The following is an 18,625-nucleotide window of genomic DNA, read 5'->3' on the forward strand; positions in this document are numbered from 1 at the left end:
GGCAGGTCGACATAAAAAAAGAAGCGTAAGAGCAGCTTGGAATCGACATAAAAATGGTCAATAATATCTTTTGATAGCTTGCCTCTTGATTGATGTCTTCTGATCGTTACAGTTCTGACAAGTAGATCTGCAGATCTTCATCTTCAGCCTGAGGCTGACCAATGGCTCAGCTTTTGTTTTCTATTCTTTACACCTTTCTAGCTTTAATTTGAAACATTTCAGTCAATTTTTCTTGACCCGGCTACCATTTTCTGCACTTTAGTGTACATGAATAATCCATTTTATTCAGACAATAAGAGGGAATCAGCAGCACGAAAGTTGTGACTGTTTCATCTGTTGGATTTCTCTTACTCTATTATACCTTACAGTAAATTATCTGCCATTTACAAAATAATTTCTACCCACAATACTGATTGATCTGTCTGTTGGTGTTAATTTTTTCTCAGGATCTGTCTATATATCCAAAATTAATATAAATGAAATGTGTGAGGTTACAATAGAACATGTATTCTAATTAAAAACTTCTAAAAATTGTATTAATATGAGACAGGGAAGACTAAATTGGTACAAAGATCAACATTTATGCTGATAACAATGTTGATCTTTGGTATCAATACAAGAAAATTAAAGTTGTAACAATTTTCTTACACCTTTAACTAAACCAAATTAGCTGCTCCAAGTCAACATTTACAACTTCAAATAACTGCAAACAGATGCACAATTATACAAATGTACATCTTTGAAAAGCAGAAGTGGAGCCCCCTGCACAACCAACGAGAGTACAGGAAGTGGTTTCTGGATGATAAGTCAATAAGAATTTTTTTTTTCCAGCAGCCATTGTACAGCCATAAGACCAGCTGACCTAATGGGGTGGGACTCCACTGGGGTTTGTAGGTAATGACACAGTGCATGTCGAATGTGACTTAACATTCCAGAGGTTTTTGAAACAGCTCATTTTCCAAACACCAAAAATTATTAGCTTATTACCAAAATATGGTTGGGTGGGTATTTTTTAGAAACAGTCTCAAATTTAAATACAAAAACATTGAAAATGTGAATTTAATTTTTAAGTGGTCTTATATAAGCCGTAAAACAAGTTACATCTTAAACCACATAGTTTCATTTGTAATTCTGATGAAACTAAGAAGTAGCCACAAATAGATCTTTGGTAATAATAATAATCTTAGGACAGCTCAGTGAAAACACGTCTCAGCTTTCAAAGCCTTTTTTCTTGTCTCATTTTATCGGGACTCCGAGTCTCTGTGTCCCACTTATGGCCCTTTATACGGTGCCATGTGTGTCTCTTGGGCCGAACCAAACAGGAAACCGAGATCCTTACGAGACGGCGGAGACATGCTCAGCATCAGAGATAAAAAGGCAGAAGAATAGACGCCAGAGCCCAACAGGACTCCCACATCAAGCCTTCCTGTAAACTATTTTCGTCCTGTCTTCCCTCTCTGCGGTTTATTTATGCGTATACATGTCTTGGTGTGGACCCCTGAAATGCTCAGCCTCATAATCGCTGCTGTTATCTGTGACTGAACCCAATTTGCAACAAATAATTTTGAGGAAATTCGTGAAAGTGACGGAACATCAAAGCGTGGCACGTCTTGAAATACCGAAGAATTTCATTCAGGGTTCATTTACGAACAAGCAAATTATTTCTTACTGTGCACCACGGTGGAAGTCAATTTAATGTAATCACTTCACTCTCTCCATTTAAGATGTGTTTGTTCAACAGTTCTGTGATGGTAGAAGAAGACATTTTATTTCAGAGGGTCAGATCAGAGCATGAACTAGTGAGAAACTTTAAAAGTTTTCATTTTCATTACATTTTTTGCCATTATTGCTGATTCTGGACTTAGAAATTTGAGAAGATTTCAAAATGGCACATTTTTTATGGGCAGCTTTAAATGGGAAATGTAAAGATGAAAAGCTAATTATTTCTTTCCCCCAATAATTAGTGAATATTTTTTATTTTCATGCTAATATTCATTTAATAATCCACATGAACTTGAAAGAAATACATTTTATAGACCTTCCCCCACATTTTTCTCATAATTTAGACTTTTTTCTCATTAAGTTTTTTATCTTTACCATTTTAAATGTCCAACATTAAGGTTAACCATAGAATCGAACTATTCAATGAATATTTTCCCCTCATTATTTAAACTTTTTTTTCCCACTATTTTAAGTTTTTAATATTAAAGTAGCATTTTTCAGTGAGACATAAGTATTTATATTTCATTGTTTAAATAACTGTAGGCAGTATTCTTTATATTCTGATTAATATTAGAATTTTTGTTAATTCATTCAGAAATCTGGATGTGGAAAATTGACAAAAAAATAACTCTATATAGAAGTAAAAAAATATATAAATTTTTAAAAATATGTCTCAAATCATCAAACATCAACATCAGACAAAATAACCTGAGTAAATCCAAAAAGCAGAGTTTAAATAATGATTTCATTCATTAAGAGGGATAAAAAACCAACCCGGCCCGATGTGGAAACTAATTCCTCTCCAAACCTAATAATTGGCTGCATCACCTTTGGCATCACCAGCTGCCATTAAGCATTTGGCTGGGAAGAGTTTTTAACGTCACTGAGGAGGAGGAAATTTGGCGAATGGTTTCAGCTTATGTTATGCATTTGTGGCCACACGAAGAGCTTTCACAGAGCTTTTTCACACAGCTGCTCTCAGTATTTAGTGAAGTACTCTCTCTAATGTTCTCTACTGGAAGACCGGAAAACTTTGACAAGGCCACTCCAAAATGTTTTAGTTTTTTTTGGTAGTTTTTAAGAAGAATTTTGGCTGATGTGCGATGGATTATTGCATCAGGTTGAGCTGATGGCCAGATATTAACCTTCAGTTAGGAATTTAAAGAGAAAGTCATGAAATTACAAGAAGGTCATAATGTTACAAAGCTGAATGAGAATGAAGACGAAATAATATGAGATTAAGTAATAATATTTAGATTTTTATTTCTATATTATTCACCTTCATTCTCATAATTTTAGGACTTTATATTTATCTTAACTCTGATACTCCGTCGTAGCCTACAAACTTTGATCCAGGTTCAGTTGAAGTGAACTCTGGTGCAGTTCGGATGCATGTGGGAACGCCACTTAAAAAAGTGAACAAATGTCTAAATAAGCAAATTTTGATTAAACCCCCCCAGAAAACTGTGATCCGTTTGCATGCAGGAAAACATTTTGGACCGTGTTGCGTTTCCATTTCACCGTACAACTTCTGCTGATTTAGAAAACGACCACATACAGTATTATATTAGTTACAGATGAGCGAGGAAGCTCCCCTAATGCTGTTATGATCACTCCGAAGCGAGTACCACAACATTCAAGCGGGCCAAAAAACTGACGCTCTGCCAATTGGCAAATGGTTAGAGGTCAAGTGAGAAATTATGAGCGTTTGCATTGCAGGTGCTGGAAAAGCAGCCAGCAGCAGGTGGTCTCATCACGTTGTTGTGCTCTACTGTTGCTTGTAGCAAGTCATGTGGAAAAGTGGAGAGGAGCACTTAGGGTTGTCTGTGCCTGATTAATAAGGACACTGAGAGGCAAATATGTGCACACAGTCGCTGGGTAATGAGCTGCAAATGTGATTAGGTCTTTACGCCACACCTGCTTCCAATTGAGCTTCGAGTTTAGCAACCCTATGGTAAAACCACAGCACACACACACACACACACCCAGTGACAAACAACAACCGAGTGTGTTGTTTGTTTTCTGGACTTTCTGAAACTGTTAACAAGTGAACAGTTAACAGCATTGTTGTATGTTCTCTTTAGGCTAACAAATATTTATTTTATTTTATGAAGCTTTCTTTTGAAATATAAAAAATACGCATAAGAATGGCGATGCGCTGAGATTTTCTGTTTCTGTTTCTACCAGGGAGGAAGGAGAATATCAATAATGTGCTTGTTATTGAAAGGCAGGAAGTGAGGAAAGGGGAAAAGGATGAAAAGGTAAGAATGTATCTATGAGATAAGAAAGGTACACCTTTCTAAATTCAATGCTGCACCTGGTTTCATGAAACAAACCCACTGAGCTCCTGGCAGTGCCCTGCCTGCTGGTGATGAATAGCATAAAAAAAGACTTCTGATAACCTCTTCTGACGAAGGCTTGCAATTCCAGTGCCACAGCCCATCTATATTAAGTTAGTTATTCTAGGATTATGACAGACTTTTAAACTAAATGTGGAAAGAAAGAATAGATAAATTGAAAAGACACAAAGCTATTAGAAAGCCAAAGCTCTGTGAAAGTTTCAGGGTTCCATATTTTTTCAAACTCACTTTTATTTTATTTTTTTTCTCAGCTTTTATTGCATTCTGAGGATTTTAAAAGTGGAGCTGTTATACTAAACACACTGTTTATACGTTTTTATATTTTCATTTGGGTCTCAACTGCATCTGAAACAGCCTAAGCTATTTGGCAATAAGTATATATTTTTATGTATACTTCTGTTTTAGATGTACAGTTGTATAATTGCAGATGTTTGCAGCCATTTTCACGAGTGAGTGTAAATGTTGAGTTGGGCAGTGTGGGCAACAGCGGCGTAGATTTGTAACTCTTGATTTTTATAGTTTGTCACGTGTACAGCTGATGGTAAATCATGTTTTTATTTTAATAAACTTCAGAGATTGTTACGTTGTTACCCAACAACTGTGAAACCCAGCTCTGTTACTCAGGAACCCAAGTTGAGCTTGGAGGTTGTACAATGGCTGCTGGAAAATAGAGGTGTTGTGTTGCTGATTTACCATCCAGAAACCACTTGCTGTATTCCTGCTGGTTTGCTGGAGGCTCCACTATTGCTTTTCAAAGGTGTAAATTATATAATTACGCATCTGTTTGCAGTCATTTTCACGTGTGAGTGAGCTTTAATTAGGCAGAACGACAACTGCTAGCAGAAACATTCAGAGACTTCCTTAAAAACTTGCTAGCAGTAGCCTTAGTTAAAATGCTAACAACCATTAGCAACAGAACTTATTAGCTGCTGGAAACAAAAAGCACAAAAAACTACTAAATGCTACCAAAACAAACCTCAGCAAATAAAATTCTAGTATTTTAAGCTAGAAACCTTAAGATTTGAAACATATTCATCAAAAAACTTTAACACTTTTTAGTCCAGCAAAACAACTTGCTAGTGGTTTGTAATAGCAAACCCATGGATACCTGTATATTACATAAACTAGATCAATCAAAAATAATGATGTAGGGCTGATGAACTGTTTTTCTTTAGCATTAGCATATTTTACAGCAAATTAATGGGAATAAGAGGAACTCTGAGAACTATCTATTAGTGACATTTTGAAAATATTCTAACAATGTATCCACAAGGAAACTTATTGGTTATATCCATAACCACAAAAACCTAATCAATTATGAAGAAAAGCTGAGGTTTAGAAAGTTTCTTTAAAATATTTTAACATGAAGCTGTCTGGATTCATTCATAATACTGAGTAATACAAAATACTGGTTTATAATTTCAAGATGGTACAAACAGAAAATTTTATGTTTTGGGGTCTGAATCTGCATTAAAATGCTGTTTAGACAATAAAAACATGACATAAAGTTTGGTAGTCATTTACCGTTATATAAGTGTTAAGATGGACTATCAGGATAGTGGAAAATAAATGTAATGTGTCGCGAAGCTAATAACTGCTTTGCTTTCTTATCATTTTTCTAAATGTTACATTATAACCTTTCTCTCTGACGTTGGAACGTTTTCTTTGACTTCACCTGTCTCTAGTGTCTATTCAGACGGGACGAGGACACACTTCGAGGACAACGTATTCAGTCGCAGACTCACATTTTGAGAAGGCGAATTGCAAATAAAATGAGACAGGACATGAATATAAATGCTGTCTCCATTTTTGTAGCAGAGGTTTTTTTGTGATTGGACAATTTTGCACCTTTTTCCCCCTTTTTGTTAGTTTGTTTTGGTCGATATTAAATATTCACCTAAGGTTCTACGTTTTTTTCCAAGTTTCAATAATAAGTTTTGGAGGGTTTTGTTTTTAGAACAACACGCGCTTTGACTTTTCCCTCGACGCAATCAAATCTGAATTCCACTTGGCCACAAAAAACGGGTCATTACAGACAATTACATCAGCAGGATCGCAAAGTTTGCAGCATTTCTTCAACCAGCTGTAATGGCTGTCTCAGCTGTGGCCGGCCAACAATCCCGTCTACTTTCTCTCCTGTTGCTTAGCTTTAACCTCGTTCCAGCGCTGCAAATGCAAATTAAAAGGTAATGTCCTCTGTGCTGGGCAATCAAGGCTTTTCATGACTAAACAACTTCTGCTCTATGCAACCAAAAGGAACTTATTTTTCAGTCCCAGTTGGACACAAAGAGAGCGATTCAGTACAACTGCTATGTGTGGAGCTGAATCTTTAAGTATCTGGAGTTCAACCTCATATATATTTCATGTCATCTACCACTTGCCAATGTCAGGACTCAATAATAGATGAGAAGTTTCAGAGTTATTATTATACACTTTATATTTGCTAACATGTCTCTTTCTACTTTACCTGTTCGCTCTCTTTTTTTAATTCTGCTGGTTTAGGTTTTGGGGGAAAACATAGAAACAGTGCGTTAATGAAGCAGCTTTAATGTTTTTGATGTTGAGCCAACAAACACACCTGTATTGAGTTGTAGTTGTGCTCACACCTTGGGGAAATTCATCGAACCATCTGAAACTGGAGCTCCTGGAGTCCAGCATAGATTTCTCAGATTTTGTTTGAGAGAAACAGGAGAAAATTACAGATGTTTTCTGGTCTGGTTTAATTATATGATAATTTGATGATAGTTTTGCTGCCTTATATAACACGACTGAACAGGAAATTAACAGCCAGATGGAGAACAGGCAGACTTATGTTCAAATCATGAAAGAAACCAAGGATGAAACAAAACCGTGTTGATCCATATGGAGGTATATGTGTTGTGTAGTTATGTTATTTGTCAGGGTTTCCATACGGACAGCGACTATGTGCTGATGAAATTAAGCATCTTGACAGTGTATTGGTGATACATTTGTGTAAGTGTAGTCAAGCGGCAACATAATATAAAACGTTAGCGGTGGAGAAAATAAAGAAGAAAAGGAAAGGAGGGCTGGTAGCCAGTTATTACAAAGACCAGAAGTACATTGGCAGCAAAGAGACACTGTTAGACATAGAAGTGCAAAACTAGAGATAATAAAAAGTAGACAAGCAAACAAATCACAAGAACTGGGCTGAAGGCAGTTGTTTGTAGCAATAAAAACAAAGCATATAGCTTTATCAAAAACTACTTTCATTAAGAGAGCTAAACCATGAGATACCGGCTTTATCGACAAAACTTGTCAAAACAAAACTCAAATTCACAAACAGCTGTGCATAAACACATGACACCATATCTTAAAATCAAGTGTGTTAAAAATCCAAACTGCTGCTGGCCACGCTCCCCAAATTAGCATTTATAGTCACACGGAAAAATTGATCCTGCAAACAGATGCACAGTTACACATCCGTGCATATTTGAAAAGCAAAAGTGGAGCCTTCTGCACTACCAACGAGAATGCATTAAGTGGTTTTTGGATAGCAAGTGAACAACAGAACCCTTGTCTTTGCCAGCAGCCATTGTACAACGCATAAAACCAGCTGAACCAATGTGCTGGATCTCTGTGATAGGTTGATAGGTAATGGGCTGCTCTTTTTAAGTCCCAAATGTGACTTAAAAATTGGGAGGTTTTTGAAACGACTCATTTTCCAGGCACCAAATTCAAGTACAAAAGCATTCAAATTGTCAAATTGGTAAAAGTTCCATCCAATTCAATAGGAGCAGTATACTTTCCATAAAAGTTAACAAGAATGTACAAATATAATAAGATATTTCCAATATTTCTCTGGGTAGAACCATTATGGTCAGACAGAAAACACAACCCAGCGATGTGAATATACAGCTAAACAGTTTCTATTTAAAGGTGTAAAGCTGTCAGGTTCACATCACTAAACAAATGAAGATGCCAAATGATGAGACAGTATGGATAAAAAGTTGTTAGTGATTAATTTTGACCTTACAAAAATTGAAAATTCTGATAAATTGTGCTTATTACTTACTAAACAAAATTGTTGTCCAATTTGAACACTTTACTTTATCTCATGAATGTTACTGGAATGTAAAATATGATCTTTTCTTGCACTAAAAATAGCAGGAAACCGCCTCAGTTCAGTAATTTGTTAAAGAAAAGCGAATGAAATAGTTTGATTAATTATGCTTGGAGGATTAAACAGGCCTGTAGAAACCGTGAAGCTGCTGGAACAAAGGAAGAAATGACTTACAGTGACATCACCTCTCTGTCGCGCCTGCAGCCTTCTTGAGAAACAGCGGTTTGTGTCCATGCGCGTCTGGCAGCTGCTGTGCAGAAATTGGCCACCACTGGAGCCAAACGCAACACAAATAAAGGAAACCTGGACGCTACAGCGCAGAACATCTGAAACTTCCTGCTTTTAATTCCAGCAATGATTTCTGGAAGAGATGCAGCTAATCCGTGGAATAGCATTAAAGGAGCGTATTTGTTGGATGTTTCTGTTTAATGCAGCTTTGTTTCACACAAACCAAACTGCAAGCTAATCAGCGGTTAGCCCAGCAGGACGGTTGAAGTCAGCGGGTTTTCTCACATGGCATGCAGAATAATAGAGACTGCAGAGTTTCCAGCTTACCTGCAAACCACCCGTGTCTGCCAGGGTGACAGATGGTTTACTCAAGGTTATTCAAAACGCCACTCCTGACTTCTCCACTTCACAAAACATGATTTACAGCAACTATTCAAGGTTCACAGCTGTAGCTATGATACAATGAGAAGCTGAATAGAGAAATATATGTTTAAACTACAAGGTGAACACACTGAAATGATCTAAAAGTATCTTTTACGCTTATAGTCCTAAATAAAGGTTGCCGTTAGAGTTCTCTTAGGAGGCAAGTTTGACTCAAAAACGCGTATTTTGGCCAAATGCAAGACACAACCTTCTGTTTTTTCTACCAGCCTGTAAATCAACCCCTCATTTTAGGATATAAAATGTAAAAAAAATAAAATAAATGCATTTTTTGTTTCTTTCTTGCAATGCATTGAGTGGTAAAATTGAAAATCAGCAAAATGAGGCAATTTTTAATCCATAGATTGATTAATCATCAGAATAAATGCTAAAATATTTGATTACTAAAATAATTGTTATTTTATGTCTTTGTGTAAATTAGTTTTTACTAATTATTTAATGCTCAACATATATTTGGGGTCTCTAATTTCTTCTATTTTAATCAGTAATACATATTTCTCTAAGCAGATTTGGACAATAGATTCACCATTTATGTTATCTCACAAAATACCATTAAAATCCCTTATAAGTTTTGTTTCTAATCTGATTTAACTTAAAAATACACAGACATAAAACATGACTGTTCCAACATTACTAATGCGGATTGATTCATCCGTCTGAAATCTGAAGCTGTGACATTTTAAACAACTCAATTAAAAAGTTGCGGTCAGAAGTGACTCATCTTCGGATGCTCTGCGTGAAAACCTCATTTTATCATAATCACCAGCTATGACTGATGCTGACTGACTTCTCCTTAAAAATCCAGACAAATCAGCAACAAGAAACCAGATGCTTATTCACAGCATCTCAATAAATGATTAAGCCGTAATCGGTACGCCGCTCATCGACGCCTCGCCCTGTAATGTCGGTTTTTATGGGCGTCAGTGAAAGAGGCTCTAATATCCCACACATGAGTAGCGTAACCGTTACATGAACATAAAGGCCAACAAATCAGGATGTAAATCAGGCCGTATAGCAGAGTGTTGGCAGGGCAAGATGGATTAAATCAGCTCTTCTTCTGGATTAAAGAGGGAGCTGGGACTCCATATTTAAACAGAACGTGTTAGGAAAATGCTTAAAGATGAAAAATTATTACTTTACAGGCACAGATTGAACATTTGGACATTATGAGACACATTCAAAATCATTTTAAAAAAGCACAAAAAGGTCATGTTGTAGAGCAGCAGCCAACTGAAGTCTCTATTTTAATTCTGACATTAAATTTAACTGTTTTTGAGTAGTTATTGTCCTTAAATGTAACAGATTGTTATATTAACTAACACTGGCAAAAGGCAGTTTTTCATACAATGTTTTCATTTATATTGGAAACCAGCTATCCAAACCATGAATGAACTGTTTAAAGGTGACCTATTATGCTTCCTTGAACAGGTTAGGATAGGTCTGTGGTCTATACAAAACACGTTTATTACATTTTTTTGCACAAAATTATTTTCAAATATTGAGATTTCAGGCAGAAAGAGATGTTTTAGGCTGCTGGCCACGCCCCGTAAACTCAACGTTCAGTCACGTGTAAAAATGGCTGCAAACAGATGCACAACCATACATGTGTGAAAAGTAGAAGTGGAGCTTTCTGCACAATGAGCAAAAAAAAAAAAAAAGCAAGTGGTTTCTGAATAGTGAGTGAAAAATCAAACCAGTTGTCTTTTTCCAGCAGCCATTGTACAACACATCCAGTGGTAAAATATTTATTTATTTACTTATTTATTTTATTGTGATTGGAGCCTTAGAACTAAATTTAGCTCAATATACACATTTTAAATGTTCAGGCACAGTGCCTGGATGTAACTATTGAATTGTATCATTTCCCAGAAGCTACAGCATTAACTTATTGAGTGTCTTTTTAAGCACTTTGAATGATTTCTAGAAGCACTTAAGACCCAAATGGACGTATAAAAACATGGCTTGTAACCTGAATTTCTAGTTCACCAAATAAAAAGTAGCTCCTAATTTCCAACATGTCTCTAAAAGTTCCTAAAAACCCGTCCTACTTATGCGCATTTCTAACAGTTCAAGTTAAAAGAAGAAAACTGATAAATTTGTTTTATGACAGTTTTATCTCCTTAGCTACATTTCTGTGTCATTTAATTAGGTTGGGATGGTACTTTAGGTATTTATATGACATTCTTCCAAAACAATTCCAGTTTAGAAGAAAGACAGCCATGGGCGGAGGGAACAGACACTGACCTCTTTCTGCATCGGTTTACCCTTCGTCTTCAGCCTGCAGTTACTCCCTGGAGATAAAGCAGTTTCTCAGGGAAAGAGCCAAAGTCCTGAGTTATCGTGCCTTTGGATCATGGATGAAGGCGGCGATTGATTCGTTATCCTTGTGCGTGAGTCCCCTGAGGTTGAGATGGATACTTGTCTGAGCATCGGCAGTTTAATAGGCAAACATTCAAGGTCACAAGCAGCAATAAGAGAGCGAAAAGTGCTACAGTTTAGCTTGATTAGCAGCTGAAATTAAGCATAATATAAATTAATTGTATCTATATGTATGGTGCAAATGTTGGTAGTTGATTTTACTGACCAAGTTTCTGCACAAAAACAAGGAATTTGATTTTCACTCACTGTAAAACACAAAATCTCACAAAGTATTATTATTAGCTTCTAGTGCAGTACACTTGGAAAAAAGACTAAATTAACTTGTAAGTAACTTTTCAGTGAGACGTAGTCAGTAATTCCTTCATTTTGATTTTAAAAAGTACTAGTTCCACTAGTATTTCAGTCTATTTTCTAGTTTAAATATTTTAGTACATTTAAATATAACAAAACTAATTTACTTTTAGTGAGTTTTAGGAACCATTATTTACTTAAAACAATGTCCTATATGTTGCTGAAAAGTTACTTTAAAGTTAGTTTTGTCTTATTTTAAATGTAGAAAGATATTTAACTAGCCCAGATAATTTAGAAGAAACTTGACGCCGGTGGTTCCAATCTTTCAAAATGTGAAACAAATCGAAGCGGTTTGATCACTTCTGAGGAGCGTTTGTCCCCCACAGCTTAACCCGGTAATTTTCACGTCGAGCCGAATGTCCTTTTATGCTCTTGATCAAAATTTGTTTCCAAAAGCTCTCCGCCGATTGAGTTTCAGCCCCCGTGCCAAACGAACGGAGGGCTGGATGGATGGGGTAGATCCATTTTCTAGTTCATGGGGGTTCAAACACGGAGAGGAAACCAGAGGCTTATCTGATCAGAAGTGAGGCCTTTGAAGAGAACTGCTGACATGATCATTAAATTGTAGCACACTGTGGCAGTAATGTAGTACAGTTCTGCTGCTTTTGTTCACCTATTGGTAGCATAACAGATGAGGAGAGCCCTGCCGGTTAACACGCTCCGCTTGCAGTTTTTGGTTATTTAAAGCCTTGTGATCACTGTGTTCTCTGGATGGATTTGATGGAAAATTCATGCCATGAATACTTAACGTCCTCCAAAGCCCTGCTGCGGCAAAATAAATTAGTCCGAGTTAACGCGGTTTCCTCTCAAAATGACCGCTTTCTGTTCCCCCGTCTGGAGACCGCTGCTGCTGCTGCTGCTTACTGGAGGATCAGGACGTTTATGGAGAAAAGAGGCGCTACAGGAATCAATGCGTTATCGACTGCCATCTCACTCCGATTTACAGAAATTTGTTTAGATGCTTGCGTTTAATAAGCTTATTTCTCTCACTAACAACTTCCTGGAAAACTTGGAAACATTAAACTGTCTCACAGCGATGACTCTTCTGTTACTTCCAGTTTCAGGAGCAACACTCTGAAAACTGCTGATTCAGTCAAAACTAACGTTAGAGGGATGTGAGAATGAGATGAACTTCCTTGAAGATGCCTTGTATAGACCTATCGTCTATACAAAAACCAAAAAAGCATTAGTAGAGCCTTCCGCACAACTAACTAATGAGAATGCAGCAGGTGGTTTCTGGATGGTAAGTCAACAACAAAACACTTGTCTTTTCCAGCAGCCATTGTAGCTCAGTCTAGCGTATTTGTATAGTAAATTTTAGCAACAAGTCAGTTCAAAGTATGTTTTTATGTCATAAAAACTTCAAAACAAAAAGTCTGTAATTAAGAAACCAAACATTATATTAGTTGAGTGTATCATCAAAGTCATCGACACACATCAAATTTGTTGAACCATGTTCCATTTATTATGGTTCAGAGTCAGCTCTAAACAGGTGTGTTTGTTGATTTCATTTAAAGGAACTCAGTGTTTGCTCTGGATGTTTATTCCAGATTTGTGACGCATAGAAGCTGAATCCTGCTGTAAAAACCAACTTGAGCTCAGCTGGGGTTGCGAGGCAACAGAATGTGACTTAACATCTGGGAAGTTTTCGGAATGGCTCATTTCTGGATGTTTTTTTAAAGTACTTTGACTGTTTCAGAAGCAGTTGAGCCCCAAACGGAAGTAGAAAATGTGCAAAAAGTGAATTTCAATTTAAGTTTTTAGGTTTTTATTGCTCAGATTTGAGTTGAATTAGATAAAATTTCAACAAAATGAAAAAGGTTACGAATATTTTCCACTGCAGAGACGCCAAATAATAAATTTTTTTGTTCAAACATTAACAATAATATTTCAAGATTTTTCTTGGTGTGGAGCTGAAATTTAGTTTGACATTAATTTCATATCAAAGCCAGGCTTTAACAGCTTAGATATATCTTACACATACAAGGTAAAACAAGCCCTCAAATAGCTCTAAAAACCATCAGTTTAATTCACATTTTAGTGCTGCTGGAGAGCCGAATTGGTTTTCATTAAATCTCCCTGTCAGCAGAAAATGTGTTTGATGTCTACAAGTGCAGCCTGAATAATTCACCGAGCTAGAACAGAAAAATAAATCATGGTCACTGGAATGCTACCAGAGGTAGTCGGTGCTGTTTTTATGAGATCTTATTTCTGGTGGCAGAACACACTTTCTTTTTCTTTTTTTTTCTTTTTTTTTGTTGTTATTCAGGAGTCGGTCCGGATGAAAGTCGGAGCTTAAAAAGCCAAAACCAACTTCTTCTCAAACATGCAGCTGAATACGTGTGTGAGCACTCACACGACATAAATAAATCAAAAAAACTCTCCCTCAATACTTCAAAAGACCCATCTGATACAATAAAGAAGAAGACGGAGGAGAAAAATGTAATCGGCGGCACCAGATTGGGTCCAAAAGAATTCCTGATCTGTTTTTTGTCCTGGACTGCATTACATTTTGTCAGCTGGACAAAGTTGTCAATCAAGCCGGCAAACCTATTTTACGTCGTCAATAGGACAGAGGAGAGAGTGTTCATTGCTTCAATAGAGGGCCACAGATTAAAGTAGGCCAAGCAGAGAGGAGGTAATTTTCTGGGCTGATGTATTGACACTAAGACTCGATCATCTCCTGCATTGTGTCTCAGATCTGCTCCGAGACGGACAAACCGTGGAGAGAATTACTGCCGGCGCCGTGCGCCATATGGCCTCGGCGCCTCGTTTTGGAAAAGAACATTTTACTTTACGTCCAGCAACGTGCAGAATGCTGCAAAAACATTGAATATAAACAAGTATTTTGGGTTCGATTTCTATCACAAATATCTTAGGAGACTTAAAATACTAACTTCCGAGTAACTTTTCAACTAAACAGAAGAGTTTGTGTTCATTTTAATTCGTAATATTGATAAGAAAGTGCAGTTTATTTCACTTTCATGCATAAGTGAAATAATCTGCCAGTGGAACTTGCAATTTTTGGATCGATATAAAGGAATTATTAACTTAAAACATAAATCATGTAAATTTCTGAGTTTGAAAACTCAAGAAACTGGAGGAAACGAGGGATAAATTTACACCTGAAAACCCATACATTTTCTAGAAAAAAAAAGTAAAACAAATAATAAAACAGCAAGGAAATATCAAAAATCTTTAACATCAGGAACTTTTCTGAGTTTCAAAATTTAACTATTTAGACTTTTTGAGATCATAAATTTTCCAAAAAATGTTTCAGATTAATTTCAAATAGTTAATTTAGGCAGAAATACACTCCTTTTTTTTATCTAAAATTCCCATAACTACTCCATTGTACATTCCACTTTCAGGTTATTTTAATTACAAGACATTTTTCCCATATTAGAAGTGGAATTATTCACTTAAAACAAGAAAAAGCATGTACATTTTTGAGTTTTAAAACTCAAAAAATACTAGAGAAAAAATACAAAAAAGGGATACATTTCAGTGCATAACTTTTCTAGAAAAAACAAAAATATTGCAGCTCCAAAAGTGGAAAGTTTTTGAAAAAAGGCAATTTTTGAGAAGAAGCAAGGAAATGTCTGATTTCGACTGTTGAGATTAATCTCAAAATAGTTTTTGGGCAGAAATATACTTAGATTATTTTACTTATAACAAGACATTTTTCCCATATTATAAGTGAAACAATTATTTAGAAGAATTAGGACTTATTTATTAATATTAAAGAATATTTGATAAAAATAAAGTTCCTCTTTCTTGCTGAAAAGTTACCTTAAGTCAGTTTACTCATATTTCAAATGAAGATATTTGCTCTCGAAACTAAACCACAAATACTTGCTAGGATTTTTCTTTTTTACAGTTTGTCACAACTGATATTAAAGATTTATATATGTTGCAAAAAAGCAGCCTTGTGTAAAATTTTTTGAAATCATTCAGCACTTTTCATCTGACTGAAGTGTTGAAGCCAATCATCCCCATGTCAAAAACGACGCCAAAAACTCGGCCATAAATAGTCAGGAAATGACGCCGCCTTTATCCCGAGGCAACGCAAATGTCAAAACATTAACACCAGCCTGAAATCTGCAGAAACACTTAGCTGATTGCAGAGAAAAGAGTCGCGATTAACCAGCTGCGATCAAAGAAACGTTCTGCCTAAACCTGGGTTTCATTCTTCCAGCCTGAACAAGTCTGCGCCGAGTGTCGGTGGTCTCGAACAAAGATCTATCACTCGGCGAGCGCGAGTGCACTGACAGCATCGTGTTTCTGTGAGATGAGAGCAAATGAGTTTACAGTACACTCTGACAGACTTCAGCCTGCACACTGTCTGCAGGAGATGCCTTTATTCCTTTGTTTCAGAGCAGCAAGTCAAGAAAAATGTCAACTTGTCTGCTAAAAATAAAGCAACCCATGATTAGCGCTGAGGGAATTTAAATGGTATATGCATCTTCTAAATAGTCTGCACATTAAAAGAGAGATTTATCCTCACGAATGAATAAATATCAAGTATCTCATCTCTTTTCTGCGTGACCTTTCATTATATAACGAGTCGCTACAATTACAGCATCAATCTGGCATTCAGTCTCATCCAATAGCGCCATCCAAATGTGTCGATAATAATTAATTTGCAGAGGTTAATGGAAGACGGGCTTTGACAGTGCCAATAAGACGTAAAGCTGAGGCAGTCCAGCTCGCAAAATAATGTTCTCCATGGAGGTTCAGTGAGGAATGTCAGGATGATGTCAGAATGATGAGTTTTCTGCTAAATTCAGAAAACTCAAAACAGGTTTTGTGTTTTTACACTGCAAAAACACAAAACCTACCAAGTGGTTTCTTCTGAAAATATCTTGGCACACATAAAACAAGACAAAACTCACCTGCAAGTAACTTTTCAGCAAGATACGAGTTTGTTTTAAGTCAATAGTTCTGTTTGAAAAGTCAAAAGTTTTCAGTTTTTGAAATTCAAGTTTCCTAGTTTTTCTAGATTAATGTCCTGGGATTTTTCCTAGAAATGATTTCACAATAGGAAATTCTAGAAAATTTCAGATTTTGTTCCCATAATTTTCTGACTTGGAATTCAGAAAGTTTAAACTTTTTTCTAGAAAATTTCTCACATTAGTTTTTTGCTTCTCCATTTTTTTCTATCTGGAATGCCCTTAAAACAAATTCCTATAATGCACTTGAAGTTATTTTTATCTTGTTGAAGTATATTAAAATATTTACACTACATACTAGACCAAAAATATTTGGGGGCTTCAGTTATATATATACGAATAATCAAATTAATTTTGATTAATTGATTATTGCAATAACAACCAAATAATATAGTAAACGACTAATCGTTAACTGGAGTCCTTTTGCTTAAAAAACACCATGTTCAGAGAAGTAATTAAGACAAAACTGTACAAATTTTTTATTTTTTTTTCATTATGATGAGAAACATTTTCTCAAAAATGCCATATTATTACATTTTATGATATAAAATTAAATTTTCTTCTCTAAATAAGTAAAACTATTTACTTTTTTCATCTATTAATAAATTTCTAATATTGTGTATAAAAGACTTAAGTGAAAAAATGAAAGATATGCAGAATGAGACAAATTAGAATTTGATTAATCATTAGAATAATCAATCAAATAATCGATTGCTAACAATTGTTTGTCGCAACCCAACTTTCTTTATGATTTTCTTCTCTCCAAAGTAAAAATAACCAACATGGATGAATATTGTCATGGTTACAGGTTGTTTCATAGTCATCAGTTTAACCATTCTTCACATGTTCGTTTTCAGGAAAAGTTGTGAATGTTTGAGGGATAACTGTGTTTCCTGAAGGAGAATCTGATTTAGTTTCTCCTCTCCGTTCAGAAATTTGGCGAACCAATCCTCGGAGATCCGGCTCAGAGAACAGAAGCTGTTTGCTATTCCAGCAGGGGATTAAGGTAAGGGGATACTCATCTTAAAGGATTGAATTAGGTCAGGGTAGTGAGTTCTCCGAAGAAAAACCTACTGTGGAGTTTAGTCAGCGACTGTCCTCTAAAATAACAAAAAGTTGAAGAAGGAAAGATCTGCAGTGACCATGTGACGTGTTGCACCACTTACGTAAACGGAGTTTCTGTCATTAATATCTCTTAAAACCCCGTAAAACCCTGGATCTGTGCTTTAAAACAAGCTGTTTTATGGAGCTTTAAAAGCTGCTGGTGCATTTTTCCCCCTCATGTACCCATTTTCAGCAGAACATATTGGCTGGGAACAGAAACACTGTGATTCAGCTGCTGACATTTTAACCATAATTGGAAAGAAACTGCAGTAACATATGGAAAGAGACGACAACTTGTTCCTGCAACATGTTGCACAAACTTTACATGGATTCCTTCCTTTCACACCTGCAATAAATCACAACCAGGACTGGAGGCATTTTAGGGGAAAAAACTAAGGATGTACGATATTATCAACATTGGAGTCATATTTTAACATATTGGTGCGATTTTAATACACTCTTATTTTCATTTCTGTGTTGCGTAGCAGGAACGTGAAGAAATTAAAGTCAAAATTCTGAGAATAAACAGACCGGATTTTGAGAAAAAGTCAAAATTCTTAGAAAGAAAGTCACAATGTTTCAGATTAAAGTCAGAATTTTGAGATTAAAGTCAGAATTTTGAGGTTAAAGTCAAAATGCTGAGAGAAAAAAAGTTAAAATCCTGAGATTAAATCCGAAGTCTGACAATAGTCACAATTTTGAGAAGAAGGTAAAAAATTCTGAGATTAATTTAAAAATTCTAAGAAAAAGTTAAAATTTTGTGAAAAATAGTAGAAATTCTGTGGTTAAAGTCACAATTTTCAGATTAAAGTCAGAATTCTAAGAATTTTCACAGTTTTGAGAAAAAAGTAAAAAATTCTGAGATCAGAGTTAAAATTCTAAAAAAAGAGTCAAAATCCTGAGAAAAAATAGTCCAAATTTTTAGAAAAAAATGTTAGTGAGAAAAAAAAGGTCTATTTTTTTTTTCATCTATCAGTTACCATAATCCTCTTCAGTAAATCAAATGT

General features: G+C 35.7%; 1 long non-coding RNA gene across 3 annotated transcripts in view; it reads left to right on the plus strand.

Moving 5' to 3' along the window:
* Window positions 1–18,625, plus strand: part of LOC129378974 (uncharacterized) — a 129,507-nt gene that overhangs the window by 30,816 nt on the left and 80,066 nt on the right. For 2 of the 3 annotated variants that reach the window (XR_008608118.1, XR_008608116.1), the window contains exons 3-4: window positions 3,910–3,983; window positions 17,447–17,520. This is a non-coding gene — a long non-coding RNA (uncharacterized LOC129378974). Of the gene's footprint in view, window positions 1–3,909; window positions 3,984–12,620; window positions 12,806–17,446; window positions 17,521–18,625 lie in introns of all 3 variants that reach the window. The other variant, XR_008608117.1, reaches the window with a different exon arrangement.

Source organism: Poeciliopsis prolifica, unplaced genomic scaffold (genome assembly GCF_027474105.1).
Source record: "Poeciliopsis prolifica strain line A6 unplaced genomic scaffold, Auburn_PproV2 SCAFFOLD054, whole genome shotgun sequence".
Taxonomy (NCBI): domain Eukaryota; kingdom Metazoa; phylum Chordata; class Actinopteri; order Cyprinodontiformes; family Poeciliidae; genus Poeciliopsis; species Poeciliopsis prolifica.